Source organism: Elaeis guineensis, chromosome 3 (assembly GCF_000442705.2).
Source record: "Elaeis guineensis isolate ETL-2024a chromosome 3, EG11, whole genome shotgun sequence".
In the NCBI taxonomy this organism is placed as follows: domain Eukaryota; kingdom Viridiplantae; phylum Streptophyta; class Magnoliopsida; order Arecales; family Arecaceae; genus Elaeis; species Elaeis guineensis.
In genome coordinates, this window is record NC_025995.2 from 123,579,726 (window position 1) to 123,590,863 (window position 11,138).

General features: G+C 38.4%; 1 pseudogene; it reads right to left on the minus strand.

Annotated features, from left to right (window-relative positions):
* Nucleotides 1-439: 439 nt before the first annotated feature.
* LOC105037407 (delta(3,5)-Delta(2,4)-dienoyl-CoA isomerase, peroxisomal-like) lies at nt 440-4,628 on the minus strand (annotated as a pseudogene).
* Nucleotides 4,629-11,138: the final 6,510 nt, after the last annotated feature.

Genomic DNA, 11,138 nt, shown 5'->3' on the forward strand with positions numbered 1-11,138 from the left:
GGAATCCTAGGAAGACCTCTACAAAATCCCCCTTCCCTTCTCCAAGGCTAGCCATAATGAGCATCGAATTTATCCTTTTATTTTTCTCAAATACTCGTCGGAGACCTCACCGGAGTCAGAGGTAAACCCTTCTCCTCTTTCTTCTCTTCCTTCCTCTCCTTTTCATGACACGGTGCACCCTCACCGGCCGTCGAGCTCATCAAAAAATCCATGAAAAGCTGTACCTCTATTTTGCTCTGTTCGGCCAGGCAATCTTCCTCCTTTTTTTCGACCACCAGCACCACCGTTTGTGGCGTCTCACTCCTAGGATAGGACCCTCATTTCTCTATTCCTCTTCCCTGAGGGTCTTGGCTACCAGTGACCAGCCAATGATCGAAAAATTAAAAAAAAGATGGTACCCTATTTTTTTAATTTTTCTTGATTTTTTGTTGGTCGAATCTTACCGCCGGCCATCCCTTACTCTACCGCCGCCTCCATCTATTGTTGGACATCCGGCCATGCCGTCATTCTTTGCCAAAGCCAAGTCGAAACCCCTCAGCCTGTCCCCTGTTTCGGTCCAAGGGAGGTCACGGAAAGAAGGAAAAGAAAAGAAGAAGAAAAGAAAAAAAAGAAAAAAGAAAAAGAAAAAAAAGGGGGAAAAGAAAAAGAAAAAGAGAAAGAGAAAAAGAAAAAAATAGAAAAAAAGAATGAAAGAATTTTTTCTCTCTCCTCTCCCTCCTTTCTCTCTCTTTCCTCTCTCCTATCTCTACCTTCTCTCTCCATCTTCTCTCTCTAGATTCTCTCTCTATTTTCTCTCTCTAGATCTTTTCTCTCATTTTATGGATTTTATCTCTCTAGAGTCTTTCTCTCCCTCTCTGATTGCATCACGGACTCTAGGATAATCTTGAGATAAAAATATGATGACCAGAGATTGCTCCGAAATTCATGCAGTAGATTAGATCCCGATCCGATCCATATTCAAAATTGATAACATCAATCATAGTTAATTCATATTAAGTCATCCTGATAGGACCTCTAATGATCTCGACCATGATTGCCTCATCTGAAAGATATGAAGATTCTCTCTCTACTTTCTCTTTATACTTTCTCTCTCTAGAATTTTCTCTCTCTTCATAGATTTTCTCTCTCTAAAAATCTTATGGATCAGTGGAGGGTCCAGATACTTAGATAAATCTCGATTGTGGGTAATCCTAGGAGAAGTTCTGGATTTATGTTATTAGGATCAATTATCGATAATTTCTCTGTATATGATTTTTATATTTGATCAGGATCATGAAGAGATACGATTGTTTGCATAAGATATCGAGTGGAATATCTTATTTTTAAAATTTATAAATCGAAGAAGAACATTGATTTCTATGCTTGGATCAGTCACTAGTAAATATAAGAATCCCTATATATGATCACCATTATATATATATGCTATTTTACCGTTGATCTTGCATAATTGGTTTTGCATTGTTGGATTTGAGATCGATGAATTTACTATATCCGAGACACCATTATTGGCTTATATGATTTTGAGCATGAGTATGTTATGTCAATATATATGTATCAGAGATTGATGGCATGATTATATGGATATGACATATCTAAATTGATCATAATGTAAATCGAAATTGATTTGATGAAATTAACACATAATGATTAAATGAAAAAGAGAGATATGGTATGAACTAGCCTTGTCATGTGGAACAGCCTGCCAGGAGTTTATGCTTGGGACAGCCCCCACTGGCTTATAGGTGGATCAGTCGGCTAAGAGCTCATGCCTGGGACAGTCCGTCAGGAGCTTATGCCTGGGACAGCCTCTCACGGGCTTTCGTACATGGGACAGTATTTCAGAAGCTCATCCTGGGATAGCTTTGAAAGGCTTTTAAGTGGAAATTGATTTGGATGATAACTGAGGTATAGACTTGGTTAGTCCAAAGTCAAAAAGAAAAAGGTTAAAGATCATATGATAATCAAAAGAGAAATGAAAGACAAGACATGAAACAATCGGTGAACAAAAGTATTTCACCCATTAACATATGATGATGCATCTCTTTTGACAAGATAAATAATTTATAGATGTTTGCAGTATTCTGGATATTGAATATGAGATTTTATATTTTATTGCTTATTCTTATTTTTAGATTGTATTATTATATCGGTGTGATATGAAAATTCTTACGGGGCTGTAAAGCTCACACCCCTCTATTTTTTTTTTCTTCTCAGAGTTACAGGATATTCATGATTAGCTATGGCATGGATTTGCGAGTGAGCAGATGTATAGATAGAGTGTCATGATATCTGATAAGAGGATTGAAAGAATTTTAATTATAATTATGCAAGTTTTACTAGTTATTATTGAAATTAGATATTATGTATGTTGAGGTTGTAATAAAATATTTTGGCCTTGCATATTCTTTAGGATTTATTTTAAAGAGTGCACCCATCACGTATCCGACCCGAGTATTGGGTTCGGAGCGTGACAACAGTAATGGGAATGTCTGACTTAGTGTAACATTGAGTCCATTTTTGACTCGTAGTAGCCAACGTCGGCTTCCTTCACGGAAGCTAAAGCCTATAGAACACGGCACTACGAATGAAGTGTATTGACCTACTGGAATGTGGTTCCAAATGTTTGCCAACCACCTGCAGTAATGCGCCACTCAACTTTACTCAAAAAAAAAAGCACCACCCAAATGCTAGTTCATGGTCCCGTATGAAATTAAAGATATCTCCGAGTCGTGCGCACCCTTTTTTTTTTTTTATGGAAAGGGAGGGGGACCCATCCAAAAATTATTTATTTGTTTATTTATTTTGCTAAAAGAATGAGAGTTGGAGGGGGCAATTCGACGCATCTATCTCCTCTGGGTTTGACCATAGAACCACACCTCCACTGAAGAATGTTCGATTCGGGACCAAGTTTGGGTGAATAGACGTTTTCCTTCCCACCATATGGATGAATCCAACGGGTGAGTACGTCATCCCAGTACCATCGAGGGCCAACGGATCAGATGCCGTTTCCAGACACCGTGTCCAGACCATTAGGATACGCTCCATTCAATAGTTATCCGCGTCCTAACGTTTAATCACAATCTGATATCCACTGAGATTCGAATCTGGATCACTTTGTTGGAAACAAAGGTCCGTTCATCCAAATTTTATTTCGAAGAAGGGGTTTTTTGTGTAGCCATCCCACAAAAGAAGGGGTTACCACAGTTAGATGTAGGCTGCGCTGGTAGGATACATCATACATCGAACTATTTGGTGCCCCATCTTAAGCTGTGGGCCATCTTTATTTAATTCACTAACACCAAGACGTTATTTACAGAAAGAGCCAGTAATGCCTGTGATTATGAAATGACGTGGTCTTTTCCTTTACTTGCAGCCAAAAGGAAACCTTTCTCCATTCGCCACTGAGTGAATGTAAAGCCTATTTTACAAACTTCGATTGCTGGTTATTATTGCTCTCCTGCTTTGTTGCTTCATCCTTTTATTGGTGTTTGTATTTCCGATTTATCTTTATCCATATCATTAAATAGCATGCTGCAGATTTTGGCTGATGTTAGTTTGCCCATTGGATACTCCAATCCAATTTTGGTACAAGCCTCTTGCTTGTTGGAATAGAGTTACAGGTGAAGTGGCCACCGACCTGAAGATCCTGTTGTTTCATTCAAGCCACATACTCCAACAGATGATGGAGAATAAAGAGTCTCATACTATTCTTTCCCATTTATCTTATTCTAGTAATTCTCAACTAATTCTGGTATGGTGGTGGATTGGATCCTGTGTAAGATTAATTTGTTGCCACACCATCGTTGCATAGATATACGTTAGGTTGCATTTGGTGCATCACTTGGCAATCTTGGATCGATGATAATGTGAATTGCCTTCAAGATTGATTGCCATCATTAAATTACTAATAATATTAATTACTATATTTGACATATGCAAGTAATATTGTAGTAAAATTATTGAAAATCTTGATTGACATATTTGGTATGACAATGAAAATACCGATAATGTGAAATCAATTTTTTAAAATACACCCATAAAATTTTATGAAATTTTGAGTTACTAGGGATGAGTTTGGTTTTGTTTTCTAAATTTAAATCATAATTTTCAAAATACGCTTGATGAGAGGAAAAAACTCTCGAGATGAGCCCTATCGCCTTGGCCTCTGACACTAAGACCCGCCACCTCGTGAGCGCCAGATCAATAGCATTTTCATACCCGACGATTGCCGACAGTCGCTGAAGAGTCTCAAAGTCGACGGCAAGGGCCAGGTCGACCTCCTTGATAGAGAAAAAGGCATCCTCGGAGTAGCACCGGATGTCATAGGAGGCGGCGAGGTCGACCCTGCTGCCGATGCAAGCACCATGGATCTTTGCAACCATCGACTTCTAGCAGTGCTCGATGGTCAAGATCGCATCCTGCAGTGCAAGGATGCAGCGACAAAGGAGCTTGCGGATGGTGGCTGGGTCGTCGAAGGAGGGGGCAACGACGGTGGAGGTGAGGGGGGAGAGGTCGATGCCGGTGCAGAAATGGGGATTATGGTCGGAGATGATAAGGGCACAGGTGGAGGGGAGGAGGTCAAGGGCGGCGAGGGCGCGGGGGAGTTCGGAGAAGAAAGAGAAGATCATTTTTTTTGAAGAATAATTTTATCCAAAATTTTTATTGCAATATTGTCAAAGAAATAGTAATATTAATAGCCATCTCTCTCCAAAACTATCTAAATTACTTCATAGGAGGCAATATAGATTATCAAGATAATTTGGATTGTCATTCAAAAAGCATACCAAATGCAGCAATCCAGTGAGCCCACTTTAAATTGTTGACAATCTGGATAGCTTACCAGCTACCAAACAGTCTTAAGAAGATATGGTCAGCTGTTTCATAGCTTCTTCAGCATAGAGAAGGCAATATAGTAGTGCAGTCCACTTCCACTATCCTAAGTTATCTCTTGTAAGTAATTTATTCTTGAAGGCAATTCAATTAAAAGTTTTACCTTTTTTGGAAGTGGAAGTTTCTAGTTTATGGCTCCAAAAGTTGACTATATGCAGCAGTTGCTAAGGAACTTGTAGTAGAATGATACCAAGAATGTTTTCTTGTTATTCCATTTCACTAGAACTGTGTCCTCCGAGGATAGAGATATAGAGTCCATGATGTTTTGCAACTCAGAAAGTTTTGCAGAGAGTCTTGTATTGAGTAAGTGATTGCTAGTTGCACCGGTTTGTGCCTCTTCAAGATAACTTGCCATTGAGAGCATTGGATGCTTTGAAAAGAGGAATGCCGGAGAGAACCTTACTTTAAGGAGTTCATCCCTGACCTGTAGATCGTGTTAGGATGCAACCTGATCATCTCTGCGTAGATTGAAGTGGACGCTTAATAAAAACTACTACCGAGTCTCCATGACGCTTCCAATAGGGTGAGGCGAGTTTCAAAAACCTGTTGCATGGTTGACTGGGTGGTGTACCTACAAAATGAAGTCTATGTGTTAGTTTCCTCCAAGGTCGGTTAGGTTCTTAAAAATATATATCTCTTCCACCACTTAGACCATAGGCATTTATTGAAAAGCTGTAGGTTAATAATCCTAAACCACCCAAACATTTAGGTCTGCATGTAGCTCCTAGCTTATAAGACAACGTCCACCACAACATTGCTGGTTGGTTTCCTCTCCCAAGGAAGTTCCATCTAATGCGATCAATTTTTCCCATCATAGCTCATGGTAATTGCATTACAAACATCCAATACACTGGGATTGAGCTCAACACAGCATTTACCAAGGTTAATCAATTGGCCATAGTTAGTAGTTTCCCCTTCCATGAAGAAAGTTTGCACTCAATTTTTTCTTCAAGAAACTACCAATCCGATGCTCGTGGTTTTTTGAAATGTAAGGATATTCCAAGATATTTGAATGGCAGGTTTGATTCTGTACATCCTAAAAGCTTTACAATATCATGGCTGAACCTTTCACTCACACCAATACCATAGATGGAGCTCTTCTGAAAGTTGACTTTCAATCCGGTTAAGAGCTCGAAGGAGTGCACCATGAATTTAAGATTCTTGATATGATGATTGTCCGTGCTGCTAAAAATCAATAAATCGTCTGCGAATTGTGGACACACAATTTCCTCAGTTGCATGTGACGGACCAATGCCAGCTATCATTTTATTTATTCTTGCCATAATATTCAAAATTCTGTATATATACTACGTCTGCTAATCGCTATGTTTGAGCCCTTTTCTAGCTTGAATCTAATTGGTTGGCTCTCTATTGATAGGGGAGATTTTGCTATCAAAAAGAATAGCCTATGTCTAGTTGCTATTCTCATGAGCCCCTTCACCACTCACCTAGGCTTTCCATATACCCCCAACCAGGATTTAAGAAATCCCTCCGATCTTCATGCTCTCCTTCATCAAAGAGTTTTTATATAAATTAGATTAGAAGCTATTCGAACACGTGGCATGCAAACGTTCGTACACATAACGCACTAAGGCTAATATCTTTATATATATATATATATATTAGAAGAGTAAAAAAATAATAAATAATAATAAAGAGTAAAACTAACATGGAAAGGCAATATCTAATGTGGCTTATCTGAGATCTGGATGAAGACCATTGGGGAGCGAGAGATCCATTGAGAGTTCAAGGCTTCTTAGAAGTATCCGTTCAGAGTACAGCCCTGTTTTAGTTTGCTTGCGAATCTTGTTACGTCAAAAGTCCATGAAAGATACGCTTCTGCCGATGGGAGCGAACTGTGAAGCGATGCCATGCCAAGTAGTGGACTCATCTACGATTTTGGGTCTCCCAAGCGACGACTAGCGGAAATGCTACTCATCTAAAAATTTCAAAGGGGATCGACCATGTCGGCCTCCTTTTGGATTCATTCTTGACATTCTATGAAACTGATACTGTACTTTTTTTTCTTTTGGGGGAGGTAGAAACTGATACTGTGCTTCTATGTACTATTTTTTGTATCATTTAATTGTACTTCTACATTCTGTTGACTTTCTTTTTTGCACGTACCATGTTAACTTTCTCAGCCTGTAGATATTAATATAGCATCTGGCTCCTAGATTTACTAAAAAAGTCTGATGTAGATGTCTGACGAGAGCCGTCCCCAATGGCACTACCGTGAGAGACCATGCATGCCACGAAGGCACCGTGGCATTTGACCAAGGACTTTAGAGCACTCCAATGGCATGCTGTAGGTGTGGCTCCTCCTCACATGAAATTCATATTTTTGGAATTAAAATTAAAATAAGAAGGTTAGAGATGTAATGATATTGGTAAGCTTGGGCTTTATCGATCATTGTGCCGTATAACAGATGGCGGACGGTGGAAAACAGGGGGAAGAAGAAAAAGAGGGAAAACCATTTTGCCATATGATTGGATGATTAGTCCTATCTCAAATATAATGAAATTTTAGTAATTTATTCTGAGAATCGAGATATACAAACTGAATGACTTCATTTTTTGAAATTTTTTTTTTATTGATTATTTTAAGCATCCATATGTGGTGAGATCCATCCTTTATTATTGTTTCTTGTTGAAACCGATTTTATTGGTGATCAATGTTTTTATTATGGAAGCTAAACTAAATCTTTATGACATATTTGTGCAGCTGCTAATTGATCTAGAGAAGATTTATTGTGATCATATTATTCTAAATAATGAAAGATTTTTTGATTGAACTAGGTTGTGTGGTTATTCCCTTCGCAAGGATCTTCCATGTTAAAAATTATTATCTCTCTTTTTTGTGGATTGCTTGATTATTTTGTTTAGTAATTGCTTGCATAGATCATATATATTATTGTTGTTTAGTAAATTATAATGATATCTCAATTAATTATATAAAAAGAAAAAAAAAAGGAGTTTGTGATATTATTATTTTGTGGTTGTAATTTTTTCAATAAGGTGACATCCTTTCGAGCTGAATCACCTAGACGATATGAATGCAGGAATTAGCATGTGAGGTGGTCCTCTTTCCACTCAGAAGAAAAAAAAGAAAGGGTGGTCCTCTTGAGCTGCATCAACTAGGCCATATCAGTGCAGAAATTTTGGTAGGAAGCACCACTTGACCCATGCCAGGGTCAAGCATCGAGCAAGCAGACACAATTTGGAAACTTTTTCGAGCCGATCACATAACTGGGCCACAGCAGTTGGAATGTGCGACTGAGTTGAACCCTGAGTGCCCACCATCATTGACTTGACTTGCAATAACCCAAACTGGGTTCCTTGACGAAAGCTAGAGCCTAGAACACGGCACCACGTCTGGAAGTTCTATGACCGACTGGAATGTGGGTCCAAATGTTTGCCGACCACTTGCAGTGATGGCTTGTTCATGGTCGTGGTATTGAAATCCTAGAGTCCGTAGGTATGTTGACAAGCATCTCCGAGTCGTGGAGCCTTGCCGAGGGAGTTTCTGGCCATTGACCAAATTTGAGGATGTTTGCATTCTTACAGGCCAAGTACATGCAGGTGGCAGTTGGTTGTGTTTGAACAAGGCTAACCTGAATTGTTTTTCAAGCCTGGATATAATTTTTTATGTTTTACTTTCGCTACAGCCAAAGTTTTCCTCCTTAGATAATCAAATGTAAGAGATCAACCCAACTAGGTCGACTCACAATTTGAATGGATAGTAATTATTACATCCGAATAAATTACATATGAACATTGATCATCACTTTAACAATTGCTGGCTAGCATATCAGTGTATTAAATCGATTCAAATATTCTTGCAATAACGATGGCTCCGCATTCTTATGAAGGTATAATGGTCTTTTTTTTTTTTTTGGTAAAAAGGGTATATACTGGTCTTTGAAAAAAACCATCCTTGCATGGTGCAGGATATCCCCTCGTACATGCTCCTCAATTTATCTTACAATCGTTTAGCAATGGCCTAAAGAAGAAAATATTAAATAGGACAGGCCCATCAACTACTAGATCAAGATCGGTCATCGGTATCATCTCTCTCTCGATGAACTCTTCGTCCGTAATATATACACACCCATTCTTCACTCACGTCACCATCTTTAAATACACGATGCGCGCAAAGTTCGTGCAATTAAATCTTGAAATTTAAAATCTGATTGAATCGTCTCCCTTGCATCTCAAATAATCTATTATCTATCTTTGTCTCAGCTCCAAGCTTTCGTACCAATTGTTACAATCCAAGGAGCATTTGAACGAAATAATAAAAAAATTACGTGTAAAACTAATTAACATGGCAAGCCAATATTTAATGTGGTTTATCGATTATGAAATCAGGCATGTGTTGATAAATAATAGCTGGAACATTTTTTATTTGTCACACCCCAAACCTAATATCTGGATCAACCATATGATATGGCCATATGAACTCTAGAGTACTATCCTAAAGATCATCCAAAACCTAAATAATAAAAAAGTCCACAAGAATACCAAAAGAATATAAAAATTCAACTATTTTTATCAAACCAAACTAATCCATCTTTGTTGAATAAAGTCCATAAGATTGAAACATTTATTTGGTATTAGAAAATCAATTAACTAACTAACTAATGACTCCATCACTCCAAACTCCACATGCAACCTGGGCATCCTGCAACTCCAAAAGAAAAAGATGGTGTAAGCTTGTAGCCAGTAAGCCAAACTTACACCAGTATGAATATGAAACACTGTCACGCCCCGAACCCAACACCCGGGTCGGATACGTGATGGCCGCACACTCCTTAGAGCAAGCCCTAAAGAATATGCAAGGCCAAATTAAATCATTACAATCTTATCAACCATAATATTTAATTTCAACAATAATTCATAAAACTTGCATAATTACAATTAACATTCCTTCAATCCTCTGATCAAGTATCAACGGTACTCTATCTATGCATTCGCTCACTCATAAATCTATACCATAGCCAACCATGGACATCTTGTAACTCTGAGAAGAAAAGAAAGATAAGGGGTGTGAGCTTTACAGCCCAGTAAGAATTCCCATATCACACTGATATAGTAATATAGTCTGAAAATAAAGAATAGGCAATAAAATATAAAATCTCATGTTCAATGTCCAAAATAATGCAAACATTCATAAATTTTCTGTCTTGTCAAAATAGATGCATCATCATATGTTAACAGGTAAAATACTTTTGTTCAACAATTATTTCATGTCTTATCTTTCATTTCTCCTTTCATAATCACATGACTTTTAACATTTTCTTTCTGGCTTTGGACTATCCAAGTCTATACCTCAGTCATCATCCGGATCGAATCCACTTTAAAAAGTCTTTCAAGACTGTCCCAGGATGAGCTCCTGGCCGGCTGTCCCACGTACCAAAGCCCGTGAGAGGCTGTCCCAGGCATAAGCTCCTGGCGGGCTGTCCCAGGCATGAGCTCCTGGCCGGCTGATCCACCTGTAAGCCAGTGGGGGCTGTCCCAGGCATAAGCTCCTGGCGGGCTGTCCCAGGCATAAGCTCCTGGCCGGCTGTTTCACATGACAAGGCTAGTCCATACCACATATCTCTTTCTTTTCATTTAATCATTATGTGTTGATTTCATCAATCAATTCTGTCTTGCATTATGATCAATTCAGATATGTCATATCCATATAATCATGCCATCAATCTCTGATACATATATATTGATATAACATACTCATGCTCAAAATCAAATAACAGTATCTCAGGTATAATAAATTCATCGATCTCAAATCCGACGATGCAAAACCAACGATGCAAGACCAACAGTAAAATAGCATATATATAATAGTGATCATGTACAGGGATTCTTACCTTTACCGGTGACTGATCCAAACACAGAAATCCATGTTCTTCTTTGATTTATGAATTTCTTTAACAAAATATTCCACTCGATATCATTTGCAGACAATCATCTCTTCATAACCCTGATCAATATAAAAATCACATATGGAGAAAATTACCGATAATCGACCTGATAACACAAATCTAGGATCTCTCTTAGGATTAACCAAAATTAGGATTTACCTAAGTATCTGGATCCTCCACTGATCCATAAGACTTCTAGAGAGAAAAAAAATCCATGAAGAGAGAGAAAATTCTAGAGAGAGAAAGTAGAGAGAGAAAGTGGAGAGAGAAACCTTCGTATCCTTTCGATGAGGCACTCATGATCGAGATCATCAGAGGTCC